The following is a 15,000-nucleotide window of genomic DNA, read 5'->3' as shown; positions in this document are numbered from 1 at the left end:
ATAATAACAGAAGATGAAGAAATGCAACGTTGGGTGGAACGCTTTAGTGAGGTCATGAATAGGAGATAAGAAGGGAATAATTTGATCGATATACCTGAATCTGAGGAAGACCTTGATGTGCCCATGAATGAATTCAGTGTGTTTGAAGTCGAAGCTATCATTAAAAAACTCAAGAGGTGGAAGCTCCTGGATACGATGGAATGACTTATGAGATGATACTGGCCGAAATTTAAGTGACTCCCAGAATACTTACAATGATATTTTGTAGAATGTGGCATGAAGAGGCAAAACCTGATGAATGGGAGCTAGGAGTGTTGGTGAAAAAGACAAAAAAAGAGGGAGATCTGGCTGATTGCAATTATTACAGAGGTATTACACTTACGTCAGTTGTCATGAAAATATATAGAGAGAATGATTGATGCAAAGCTGTGAGAGGAACATGCAGGATTTAGAAAAAGTAGAAGTTGCAATAACCAAATTTTCATTTTAAGACATGTGGTACAGCTATGTGTAGAATATAAAAATCCCCTTTTGATGGCATTCCTGGATTATGAAAAAGCCTTTGATAGTGTGCACCGGTCAATTTTGTGTAGAGTCGTACGTTATTAGGGAGTTCCTCTTAAATATGTAAATTTGATTAAGTCTGTTCATGAGCATAGCAAGTGCAAAGTTAATGTTAGTGGAGTCCTATCAAATGAATTTCCAGTGAACAGTGGAGTACTCCATGGGAATGTGCTGTTACAAATGTTTTTTTATCCTCCTCATGGATATTGTAATGCATAGAACAGTTAGGGATTGTGAAGAAGGGTTGGACTGGATTGATAACAGGAAATTAGCTGCCCTAGAGTATGGTGATGACGCTGTCCTTATTAGCAGAACACCACAGGACTTGCAAGGCTTGCTTACCAGAATACGTGAAATATCGCATGACGTTGGGCTTAAGATTAATAGAAAGAAGACAGAGATGATCAGAATAGAATATTCAATGGAAGATGATATATCATTGGAAGGAGAAAGGATTAATGAGGTAGAATCATTTAAATATTTAGGAACTATGATCTCCAATAAATTATCTTTAGAATTTTAGTTTAATGAAAGATTGAAAAAAGCAAATCAGACTATGGCTAGGTTAAGTAAAATTTGGAAATCAAACCAGGCTAAGGCTAGGTTAGATAAAATTTGGAAATCAAATCGCCTGAAATTACATATAAAAACCAGGCTATAAATCAATTAAGTGAGATCGGTGTTACAGTATGGACATCAGTCGTGGTATGACAATGAAACGATCTCCAACAGATATTGAAGGTTTGAGAACGGTCTCAGAAGAATAATGGGAGTTAAATGACAGGACAGGATTAGAAATGAAACGATAAGAGAGATTACTCGAGTACCATATGTGGATGAGATCATGGTGAAGGGTAGTTGGAGATGGTTTGGGAATGCTCTTCGTACTCTCTAGGAGAGATTAGTTAACCAAATTCTTATCTGGGCTCCACAAGGCACTAGAAGAGTTGGAAGACCCAGGCCTACATAACTGAGGACTATGAAGAGTGAAGTAGGAGATGATGAATGGAGAAGTATTGATTTAAAAGCTTGAGATAGAGACGACTGGCGAAATCTAACCGAGGCCCTTTGCGTCAATAGGCGTAGATGTTGAAGATGATTCAATTTTAACAATATTACTGTTGTATGCTGAAATATCTCTACCTATGCTCACATTATAGAAACTATAAAGTGCTGACGATCTCTATAAAATATTTATTTTAATTGTTTTTTCATTTTGTATTTTTTCGCGAGTGCTAGAATCTCGTCATTTCTACTCAATCTCACCAAAACTCCATGTTTCAAATATTAACCTTTAAAGAATATTTTCCTCCCAGGTTTGTACTTCATTACATTTTTTTATGCAGTTTAGGATTTCCTTTTTTTCACTGTCCCTCTGATTTATTTTACTGTTTTAGTTAAGCTTGTCGTAAAGATAAACATATAAAATCTTCACGGAGTTTTTAATCTTCATTTACTAACGGTTGTTCTATTGTATTTTTAACTGTAGCTCCTCAGTTTTATAGCCCAAGAAACTTCAGTATTTCATCTTGCTGTTGAGGTTATTAAAACATTTCATATATTAGGAAGTTAGTTGATACCAAGGACCCTACCATTATAGTTATTGGTGATACAATCCGAAATCCTTGTCTAGAGCCGACTTCACCTGGTAGTTTCATGAAGGTTCGAGTTTCATAATCCTGTGATTCTAGATGAATACAAGATAATCATTCGATATTCTGTAGAATTCGTAGATTTGAGAATCAATTGATCTTAACCTCCCATTGTACCATTCACATTTCAGTTTGGGGATATAATTGGTTTATTTGCTTGCCAAGAAAGCAAGTGAGCCACCACGTGTCGTGCAGTCCGTCAGTCAGTCATGCCTTAATGGTTCTTTTCCAATAAAAAAGGAAATTTTCCCTCTACTTGAGTAGACAATTGGTCGATGATGGGTGACAATTCCTCAAGATATGGTTTTAGGAATTCAAATTACTTAGCATTAAATAGTTTTGCTCTTCATATACTGTAATTACTTCCAATCCTGATATGATTAAATCACGTTTTTCAATTACATTTCAAAGCAAATGTTAATCATACATTTTATGAAGTCTGTTTTCCTAACAAAAATCTGCACTCCTAGTTTTCATACATTTTTTTTTCTTCATAACCATTCCCTCTCTGGTAACTGCAGTGAGGAGCAACAGTTTCATGTCTCGCGTGTGAAGGGAGGAAAACATTACTTTAATATCTCTGAACCATTCCATTTCATATAAGTGAAAGGAGCAACAAATTTCATCTTTTCACTTAACCAGTTCTATTTTTGTGTATGGTGTGGGACCATTTTTTTTCAAGATGCATGATATTTGTAAAGATTTGGACTACATCCAATCATCTATTTTATTGAAGGTAACGTCTTTTTTATCCTCGCAATGACGATTGTTATACAGTTGCTAGAAATATAAAATCAGTCAGAAAAAAACTCCAATGTAGACTATTATGAATATAATAGAAAGGCTACAGTTGAACTAAGTGTAAGTATATAAGAATTAATTTTAAAATAAAAAAGAACATATGTATGTATGTATGTATGTATGTATGTATGTATGTATGTATGTATATATATATATATATATATAAATATATATATATATATATATATATATATATATATATATATATATATATATATATATATATATATATATATATATATAAATATGTGTGTGTGTGTGTGTGTGTGTGTAATTGGAAATAATTGAGAATTTTATTAGGTATCTTACACGTATGGGCATCAGCCTCCATACAGCTGCCAGAACAAGTTTTCCATAGTTTAAGTTAAAAGGTATGAAAGAAATCGGGATGGCTACTGAGAAGTGTGACATTGTGAAAAAATTGACATGACATACCTATATTGTAACAAGCAAGGAGCCCTCTGCAATTGCAGATGTAAATTAAAGTGGATGTTTCGTGTTGAAGTTACTCGTGTGATGGAGGCCAAGTAAAATATTACACTACTGTATTGGAACTTCGAAAATGACGAGAAATACCATGTTCGTAGTTTAACAGAAGATCAGAAAGATGTTACTTTAAAATAATCAACATTGTTGAATAAAAAATAACCTAAAAACTATTTAATTTTCTGACAGCATTAAATTTGTGCATTTTTAATTACTACAGATGAACGTGTTTTGAAATAATCTGAATAATTAAATAGTGTTGTGGATAAACACTAAAGCGCAAAGCTAAATCTCAACATGAAGTTTTATGATGAAGTTATAGCCTATATATCTCGCTGACCTCAATTTATTTTTAATTGATTTGTTATGACCTTGCTTACGCTCCCAGCCATTTCATTTAGCATATCGAGGAGTGTGAATAACAACAGCATGAGTTGCATACTGTAGCGTACTATCGCATATTCAAGGCCAGCAACGATTCCATCAGAACTAGTAGAAAAATCAAAGGTTACAGCACAGTGCTGTGTGAAACTAGATTTATGGCAATTCTACGCTCACGAGAAGAAAAGATATTAACTTTGTGCTGGTTACTTAGAATAAAAACAGCTCCAACTTTTGAAATAACAAATTTAAATGCATTTGATTGTTTACGTACCCGGTATATCTAAAGTGCGGACATCCTTCAATCTTGTTTTAGCAATTCTGGGATCACCAATCGCCTGATTAATGTAAATAGATCGGAGTAGTGTTACACTGAAATTGCCCAGTTGCTTCCCGTGGGCAAAGTACGTGTCATGAAATAAGTATGTATTGACCAAAATGGGAGACTACTATAGTAAGGAAATTGGTTTGTAATTTGTTGCCAAAATTCTTTTATCCTCCATTCAAATTGGCATATCTAAGAAATACCTCCTGAAGAAAAAAAATCTGTTTAAAAGTAAAAATAAAATATGCTGATTCTAGAGAAATGAATCCCAGACAACCGTTATTGAAAATAAATTTTATATTTATATAACAATTTCTATCAGCAAATATAAGTATTATATTGTCCATCGTGAATTTCATTTATCTTATACAGGTTTAACTGAGGTGTTCCATTTCCATTCATCAAGAAATGACCGTCTACGTAAATTGTTAAACAAAGGTTGTTCATTAGTCCTAATTTTGATAATTTCCTTTGGGATAGAACACACTATAATCTGTGTTTGATATTGTTTTTTATAGGTTGGGGTTAGTACTAGTTTCAGACATATATTGGGTAGCAATCTCGCTCTTATTTTCTCCATTAATTTGCCCTAGACTGGCCGCACACTTCTTTTCCAATGATTAATAGGAAGGTATTTATTCCCATTACAGTTGTAAAACAAAAATTTGGGAGATGTAAGGACACGTTTTGGTATTTAGCTGCCTTAATATAATAACCTGGACCAGAACATAACTGGAAATAAGAGAAGGCTTCCATATTGAGCTGTACACTAGAATCCCAGTGTGATTTGACTAATTGATCAGAAGCCCCTAAACTGAACTCTGTTTCTGCTTTGTATCTGAAATTATTGGGGATACAATAATGTCCAAAATTATTTCTCTAAAAGGCAACCAAATAGTGTCATCCCTGTTTGGCCAAGAAAAGGCTCTTAAGACATGCATAGTATGATGACTATGTATTTGGCCAATCACTTATGTGTTGTACGATAAAATGAGTAGTAATTATAGGTAGAAAGTTTATTTAATATTTTCAGAGAACAGTGGTTCAGATGGAAAAGACAGGTCAAACTTGAAAGCATGATGCTAAAAACTTATTGTAATATTTCACACACACATGAATAATCTACTTGGTTTCTTTGGGGGGAGAGGTGGGTTAATCAGTTGAAGGGTTACGGTTCAGTTTTGATTCCAAAGGGATAGTTAAAAGATTGGATGTTATGCAATGAAATATTTCAAAAGATTTTATTCTGAAGTCGATACGGAAAAGAAGAACTTGCTATGTAAGAGTCATCGACTTCAACAAAGTCGATAGCATGGAATTATAGATCCAATAAAAATTCATACTTGTTTGGAAACATGAATTATTGGGGCACCATGCAAGGCATAGATTTTCCTTTTGGATTATATTGTAAACTATGCATGACCAATATTTATGGATTTGAAATTAAAAAATCAAAACTTTTAAAATGATTAGAAAACTGGAAATGAGAGAGCTGTGACTGAATATTTTACAAAGAAAGTATTCCACATTGATTTAACTTTACAACAGCATTTTGAATAACCAGAAAAAAATATCAAAAGAAACAAGATTGCGTCTGTCGGTACCCTTTAGCAAGGTACTTCACACTAATCTGTGCAGTTTATGGTAAAATTTGGAACATACTTATGTGATCAACAACTGCGATGACAAATGACAATATTAACTAAACATCCCATGGATTTTCGTATCCTCAAAGCGAAAAATTGTTATTTGGAGAGGTATTGAATCACCAGAAATACCAAGATAAAGTTAACCCTACATGTCAGAATTGGTGTAATGTCTCCACTTTTATCTTTAGAAAATACTCTTGTGATAACTTTGGATAGATAAAGTAATATCAAGCGTTATTATGTGACATGGTCACATACTTAATGTGAGATTCTCTGATATTTCTGAAGAGCAATATTATTAACAATTACCAGTATTGCATGAAAAGGAGAGTTACATTTCAGGGAATCAATGAATTTACCAACCTGTCAGTTACCTTCGTGTCGAGGAATAAATTCCATAAACTACTTTTATTAACTGAAACGTCACAATTTTTTTTCCAAGTGAACAAGCCATGGTTTATCTTGATATTTTATAAAATAGATCGTAAGTTATCTCCATACCAGGTAAATAAACCATAGGGATACCCTCATTTTAGAAAAGTAAGCTTTAAATACCATTAAAAGGAAAAAACCAGATTTTGTCTTCACCTGGAATCACCCTCATTTTAATGAGAAATCTTTCTTCAACTATCATATTATTGAAACAAGAATGGTTTGCCTTACATGAAAATGAGCCATGTTACAATATTTTAGGAACTCAAATCCTGAATTACTTATATTTCAGGGAAATATGTCATGAACGAATACTTTATTTGGGAATGATGTGTGGATACTCTGTAATAAAATCTGCAAGCAAACTCATGAATTACTTCCGGTTTCGAAAAACTACTTACGCGCGTCTTAAATTTTGGGAAAACCATTCGTTAAGTCCATTTTAGGCAAACAATCTTTGCAAATATAAAAAGTAATAACAATGCATGACTCCATAGGACAAGCAACACCTTAACTTCTAAATCAGGTATGAGCCCCTGAGGCACAATGCTAATGGAACATTATCTATTTCATACATATACGTAAAAGGTTAATTACCAACGCTATTTACCTTCTACCCTACATGTACTCTAATGATTTCAATCTAATATTTGTCATTTCATCTGTTCAGTGCTAATTAAGCTTCCTCTTTTCTTCATTTTCTACCTAATCATACACTCCTTTCACCAATCTGTCGTCTCCCAATTTTTCTAAAGGCCCAAACCTTTTATAAACTCGTAGATCCAACCTTTTACTCTGCATTACGTACAGTATCTCTACTGTTCTTATTCTTCCAGTTCTTCTTAAGCTGCATATATAACGATCGATACATTTTTTCGCATATATATATATATATATATATATATATATATATATATATATATATATATATATATATATATATATATGTATGTATGTATGTGTGTATGTATGTGTTTATATATGTGTGTAAAGAAAAAGGCGCATGCGTGATATACATGGAGGAAGAAAATGATGATGGCAGTTGGAATGTATAGCATAGAAGATTAAGTTATTGAAATTTGTTGAAAATTTTTATGATGTAAGTAAAACGTGTGTTTTAATATGTAGGTAAGGGAAGGACAGGATGGGTATTAAATTGGTTCTGAAACAATGAGGGGAATATCCAATAATCAATTAGTATAGCATGAAGGGGGCAATATAAGAGGTCTACGAAAACATAATAACAGTTGTAAGTACGCAATTGAGATAAGAAAAAAAATGAGTTGGGATTGGAGTGTAGAAGGGTTAATGTTTTCAGATGATATTGTGTTGATTGAGAACAGTGAAGAGTAACTTACAAAAACTAGAAATTTTTTTCGTATGTTTGCAAAAATAGAATGTTGAGTCAACATGAGAAAGCATAAGGTTGTGATGGTAAATTGAAAGGAGGAGAATGAAGAAAAATATGTTAGTATGGGGAGTAAAATAATGGAAAAGGTTGATGATAACAGGAGTAGATTATATAGTAAAAGTAAAATAGGTGGCAAATTAGGTGCAAAATATTGAAAACTGACTTGAATTGTCTGTGGTAGCCAAGGTTTGAATACATGAATGGACTTTTGAGTAATTTATCATTTATGAAAGTGAAGTGTCAGTAATGAGTCAGAATGAATAAGAGAATACAGGTTGAATTTGTTGCAACTCAATTTTCCAGCATGTGTGATGAAAGAAAGAATTGATTGGAAGGCAAATGTGACGATACATAAATGCGGTAAAATTCGTTGTGTAGCGGATGGGAGGACAGATGACAGAATTTTAAGGTGGTTTGGACATATGGATAAAATGGATGAGAATAGACACAGTGTGAGAATGGATGTTTAACAGGCTATATGTTCTTGATGTGGCTATGCTTTGGAAATATTGGCCATGGAGTTCATTCTGTATTCAAAACTCAAAGAGAAAGCCTCAAGTGCAGAAATTTTCCACATCCATGGCTATACAGAAGGCTCATCAGCAGCACATCTAGTTCCCGCACACGCAGTATACTTTTTATCAATATGTTATAAGAACTCATACTTCCATTGTATTAGGACCCTGCTTTTCTAACAACATATAATACTTATCTTTTGCTTTCTAGGTCTCCCATTCCTCTTCCCTCCCAACTTACAGTCCTTAATTTTTTTTTTAGAATGAAGAAACCCGTTTGACCAGCCATTTAAACCCATTTTTCCTTATTTCTAACACTACCGATTCTTCCTATATCCTAGATGCTGTTGATTTCATTTTTCATTTAAATTTAACACCCACTCTTCATTTTCATAAAGGAGAGGCAGGTGAGTCCGTCTAACTGGATACTGCTGCTGTAGGAAGTAACTCAGTGTTCTGTAATCTAAATTAAAGCTACGAACTGTGTCCAGCCCAAAATCTTTAACTGCTCCTCCCACAAGCATCATGATTAGTCACCACTCAAATAGTCTGCTCCATCGTGACTCTCTTAGCTAGTAAATAAAGATTGATCTCATTGTTACTCTGCTCTGGTAAGCGGTACATAGATGTGCTGCGCACACCAGCTGCATGGGTCACTATTTAAGGTATCATAATTACCTATAATCCTATTTATATGTTTACATGGATCAGCTGTGAGAAGGTGGCAGTCAATCACCATGCTTGTGGGCGGGTAATTCTTAAAAGTTTGGCCAGGACACAGTCGTTTTCATTTTGAAACTTTTGAGAGAAACTAACTCCTACATAACAAGTTAGCCTCTCTTAAAAGAGCAATACTTCAGAAGAGTCTATTTAAAGAGATTTTTTATTGTCTAATAGTAGGTATACCATCGACTATCCGGTTCCATGAATTGCCAACAGATGTTATGTAACTTCAGTAGGTAGTAGGTTGGCCAGGGCACCAGCCACCCGCTGAGATAGTACCAGTAGTAAGTTATTGGGGCCTTTGGCTGGCCAGATCGTACTACATTGGATCCCTCTCTCTGGTTACGGCTCATTTTGTCTTTCCCTGCACATACATCGTATAGTCTGGCCTATTCTTACCACATTCTCCTCTGTCCTCATACACATGACAACACTGAGATTACCAAACAATTCTTCTTTGCTCGAGGGGTTAACTACTGCAAAATCAAATCATTGTTCTCTGGTCTTGGGTAGTGTCATAGCCTATGTACCATGGGCTCCCACTGTATGGATTAAAGTTCTTTTACTTGGGGTGTTCTCGGGCATGCTGTTCTATCTTATTTCTCTTCGTCTTGTTTGCTTCAAGTGTTTACAGTTTATATGTGATGGATCTAATTTAATGTTGTTGAAATATTTTCTTTTCATTGTTTATTCCTCTCTTATATTTTATTTATTTCCTTGTTTCCTTTCCTCACTGGGCTATTTTCCCAGATGGAGCCCTTGAGCTTCTAGCATCTTTCTTTTCCAACTAGAGTTATAGCCGAGCTGGTAATAATAATAATATAATAATAATAATAATAATTATGATAACATTATTATTATTATTATTACCTGCTAAGCTACAACCCTAATTAGAAAGCAGGATGCTTTAAGCCAAGGGGGATCCAACAGGGAAAATAGCTCAGTGAGGGAAGGATACAAGGAAAAATAAAATATTTTAAGAACAATAACAATATTAGAATAAATATCTCCTATATAAACTATAAAAACCTTAACAAAACAAGAAGAGAAATAAGATAGAATAGTGTGCCCGAGTGTACCCTCAAGCAAGAGAACTCTAATCCAAGACAGTGGAAGACCATGGTACAGAGGCTATGGCACTACCCTAGACTAGAGAACAATGGTTTGATTTTGGAGTGTCCTTCTCCTAGAAGAGCTGCTTACCATAGCTAAAGAGTTTCTTCTACCTTTACCTAGAGGAAAGTGGCCTCTTAACAATGACAGTGCAGTAACCCCTTGGGTGAAGAAGAATTTTTTGGTAATCTCAGTGTTGTCAGGTGTATGAGCACAGAGGAGAATATGTAAAGAATAGGCCAGACTATTCGGTGTATGTGTAGGCAAAGAAAAAATGAACTGTAACCAGAGAGACCGATCCAATGTAGTACAACCTGGTCAGTCAAAGTACCCCATACGTCTCTGGCGATAATAGGGAAATGAATGCCAAATATATTATTTTGGAGCCCTTGATGATAGGAAATATACTATAAATAGTAAAAAAATTTCCGGGGCTAAAGAGAGACAAGCTTTCAAAGTTTGTGGGGTGACATGAAAAGAAAATAATGACATTCTCTTTGAGTTATGTAAAAGTTACCAAATAACTGGATGTTGAGGTTTGCAGCCCCATAACCTGTACAGGTACAGCAGAAAACTGGAATTAGAATAAAACATCTATATATACAGTATATACACACATACATATAAACATATATGCATATATATATACATATATATATATAATATATATATATATATATATACAGTATATATATATATATATATATATATATATATATATATATATATATATATATATGTGTGTGTGTGTGTGTGTGTGTGCGCGCGCGCGTATGTATGTATGTGTGTGAGAGGAAATGTAAGAATGTTTCGTAATTTAACAGCAGTTTCGGAATTTGGTAGTAACCATTGTGTTGGTATTTTAACTTTTTCAAGCCTCCCTTAGTTGGGGGAAACAATTTGATGTTGAAATATAATGTAGGTATGAACTAGGCTTTAGCATAGTCTTGATGAGACTTTTGTATTAGTGTAGGAAGCAATGAATGCTATTAAAATTTTATTGCACGGCAAGTTCATCCATAGTTCTGTAAGGATGGGGTGATGAACGTTGTGATATTTTTTCTTTGGAGCCACCCACTGCCTAGGAGGCCCATCTCCCCTACATAATAAAGAGCAAGTTTCTGATTATATATATATATATATATATATATATATATATATATATATATATATATATATATATATATATAGGTATATATATATATATGGGGGGGCAGCTTGCAGCTTCTCCTGCTCCTATATATATATAGGTATATATATATATATATATATATATATATATATATATATATATATATATATATATATATGGGGGGGGGTAGCTTGCAGCTTCTCCTGCTCCTTCTCCTCCACTCTAAGCTGCTTGTGCAGTTTTATTTTTTATTTATTTTTTTTTATTTTTTTTTTAATAATAAGGGTGCTTGAATCCGTTCAGATCGTCTCTCTCCTATATATATATATATATATATATATATATATATATATATATATATATATATATATATATATATATATATATATATAAAATGGCTATAATGAAATACCTGAACCAGTACCAACAGTAACATTAGTAGAAGTAAAGAATACATTAAAGGGCATGAAAAGAGGCAAAGCAGCAGCAGAAGATAGCCTAACAATGCTGTTGATAATAGATGGATAGCAAACCACTATGTATGGCATTTATAGACTATGAGAAAGCTTTTGATTCTATCAAAACTTCAGCAGTCATGAAAGATTGGGCAAATGTTGGAATTAACATCAATGGCAAATACATTAACAATTTCATATATGGAGACGGTATACAGTAGTTCTATTTAGGGAATCGTGGGAATTGCAAAAGATGATACAAGATTTGAAGAGAGACAGCAGAAATGTAGGACTGAAAATGAATGAGTTAAACTAAGATAGTGTTCAATGAAAATGCAGAGACAACAAATAAAGGTTATGGAAGAACCTCTAGAGATAGTTAATGAATATATACAGTATAATTATGACATACTCAAGACATGAGATCAAAATTGAAAGAAAGGATAAGCATGTGAGGGAGGACCTTTGGTAAAGAAAATGAGATTATCGAATGTAAAATGCCCTTTTCTCTAAAAATAAAACTATTTAATCAGATGCTCCTATCAGTATTAACTTATGCATTAGAAACTTGGAGCCTTAATAAAAGCTTAGTCCATAAGCTAGTTACAACTCAAGGATCTGTGGAAATATTAATGATGGAAATAACACACAGAGACAGGTAAAGAGCAATATGGATACGAGAGCAAACTAGAGTAGAGGATATTCTAACATGTTTGAAAAATGAGTGGACACAGGCAGGACATATAAATAAGAATGGCAGATAATAGATAGACAAAAAGAATCAGGGAATGGGTCCCTAAAGGTTGCAAAAGAAGTAGGTAAAGAAAGAGAAGACTGGATTGACGAGCTAAGAAAATTTTTAGGTATTGACTGGCATGGAAAACCATACACAGACGCAAGTGGAAGGACATGGATCAGGCCTTTGTCCTTTAGCGGACGAGCAACGACTGATGATATATATATATATATATATATATATATATATATATATATATATATATATATATATATATATATATATATATATATATATATAGATTCACTCAGCTCAGTATTTAAAGTATAAATGTGTTAGTGGCTGGTGTGCTTTTTTCTTTTATTGTCACTCCATACAGATAGAAACAACATGTAAAACTAGCATAATTATCTGCCCTATATTTATATACAGAGAGAGAGAGAGAGAGAGAGAGAGAGAGAGAGAGAGAGAGAGAGAGAGAGAGAGAGAGAGAGAGAGAGAGAGTATATATCTGTGTATGTATATATATATATATATATATATATATATATATATATATATATATATATATATATATATATATATATATATACACCTATATGTGTGTTTATGTATGTATGTATATGTACAGGATATGTTTGTGTTATATTCTGAATATGTTACTAATCTCTTTTTGAAGTAAGCAGTCAAGGAATATGACCAATTTTCCAAGTACAATTTGTTTATGACAAGTCAGCTTAATGTATAGATTATATAATGAACAAACGTTGGTGTTCCCCAGGAAGGTCACAGTACCCTGTGTTCTAACGTTTGGGTTTATTAGATTTACTTTTTTCAAGTCTTCAATGTATTGGTTACATAATGTTAAGGGGAGTATTTTTTTAGCTTATATTTTTTTTATTTATATTATTGAACATTGATTATTCCACAAATGTATGATAAATGGTATGTGAAAAGTTTTTCTATATAATTTCATTTTGATACAGTTTCTCTAACACATTTGTAACAAGGAGAAAACCTTTGACTATGACAGTCTGACATAAACAGAATCTTCAATGAAAACAATGTAGTATTGATACAACTGTAAATGATGATAGTAATGGAAGAAGCAGGGGTAACTGATATAAAATGAGATACTGTACGAGTCTAGTAATCAAATGTCTGGAGATTTCATCTTTCATTTTTAAATCTTTCCATTATTTAAATACACATTTGTTAATTAATGAATTGTAAGTGAAAACATAAATGCATTACATTAGAATTGTGAAAATAAATAGTTTAGTCTTGCTTCTTATGATATATAAAAACTTGTTACAAAGGTTATAACCATGTTGATGAGTTAGATGTCGTAATGAGAATTTAAAACAATAAAGATTCATTATGAAGAGTAAAGTACAAAAGAACAACTCACCTGTGAAAGACAATGCTCGAGGAGACTTGCTTATTAAAATAGTCGTAAGGGAATTTTTTCCTCAAAAAAATAATCTTCAGAAAGCTTTTACAAAACTTCAGTGAATGAAAATATTCTTTCTCTTTTTAACAAAAATAACAGTATTATTTTTCAAAATGTTTGCTTGTTTTTTCAATTCACCTCAAAAGAATTTTTGTTTCGTTTTCTTCTTTATTCTAATAGTTTTGTTTTGGAAGACCTTTCCTTCGTTTAAACAATTAACTTGAGGCTGTGGTTATTTGCTTGGTTCAGGTCTATTTCTGTTTTAAATATCAAGAAGATTTGCAGATAACAAGCAGAGCATCTGAAAAGTGTTTTGCTTTAGCAGTATCAAGAAGCAATGAGGCAGAAAAATTTTCTAGTTGTCCTTTCGTAAGTGACAGGAGAACTTTGAGAGTTTAAGAGTACCTATATAAACTGCAGTTGTAGAAGATTCACGACGCTAACCCTCTTTTACGAAGATTGCGTAGAGACGAAGAGCAGCAGCAGAGGGAGGAGTAGGGTGCTGGGGCAGCAGGAGCAGCAGCAGCAGCAGCAGCGCGGGTCAGGGAGGGATAGTCATATCACATCCCGTCGGTAGTGACTGGAACTCGCCGGAATGCCACAGCAGTCACCCCAACGCAGAGAAGTCTTTTTCGAAGGGGTGTTCTTTAATTTAAAACCTAATCCACACATTTACCTTGACACAACACAGCACTTGCACTAAAGTTAACATTTATCAGGTTATATGGAAAAGGAATTTACAGGAAGGATACTTTCGACTGGAACACCAAAGCGACCATGACGGGTTTTGGTCTTTGAGGGTTCTAGATCCTGGAATCAATGGCGCTACCAGCCAAGCAACCTCTCTTTTGTTGGATTCTTTTCTCTGATCACTAACACCGATGATATTGTGCTGTCACTGAGATCTTTCCTTCACGTTCACTCTTATCACTTTTCGAAAGCGATTGACGCCCTTTTGGTATCGTTCCAGCCAACGCAGGTCCGCATGAATAGGCTCTCGCTGACCTGGATTCCAGGGTGGAGGAGGTGCGTAGGTTCCCCTCCTGGAAGGCTTGATCCACCTCGTACGGCCCGCGCCTGCTTTGCCCGCCAATCGACAACCTCTCACGATAACGCTGCCACCTAGCGGGCCCCAGACTCAACTTTAAGTACAGGTGTGCCGCCAACGCACA

General features: G+C 33.9%; 1 protein-coding gene across 2 annotated transcripts in view; it reads right to left on the bottom strand.

Moving 5' to 3' along the window:
- Positions 1 to 15,000, bottom strand: part of ChT (choline transporter) — a 104,228-nt gene that overhangs the window by 88,894 nt on the left and 334 nt on the right. For both annotated transcript variants that reach the window (XM_068366377.1, XM_068366376.1), the window contains exon 1: positions 13,787 to 15,000. This exon is cut by the window's right edge. The gene's annotated coding sequence lies outside the window, so the exon portion shown is untranslated. The remainder of the gene's footprint in view (positions 1 to 13,786) is intronic.

Source organism: Palaemon carinicauda, chromosome 44 (genome assembly GCF_036898095.1).
Source record: "Palaemon carinicauda isolate YSFRI2023 chromosome 44, ASM3689809v2, whole genome shotgun sequence".
NCBI classification, from domain to species: Eukaryota; Metazoa; Arthropoda; class Malacostraca; order Decapoda; family Palaemonidae; genus Palaemon; species Palaemon carinicauda.
Note: the sequence above shows the minus strand (reverse complement) of the source record. Positions and strands in the feature narration are given on the sequence as shown.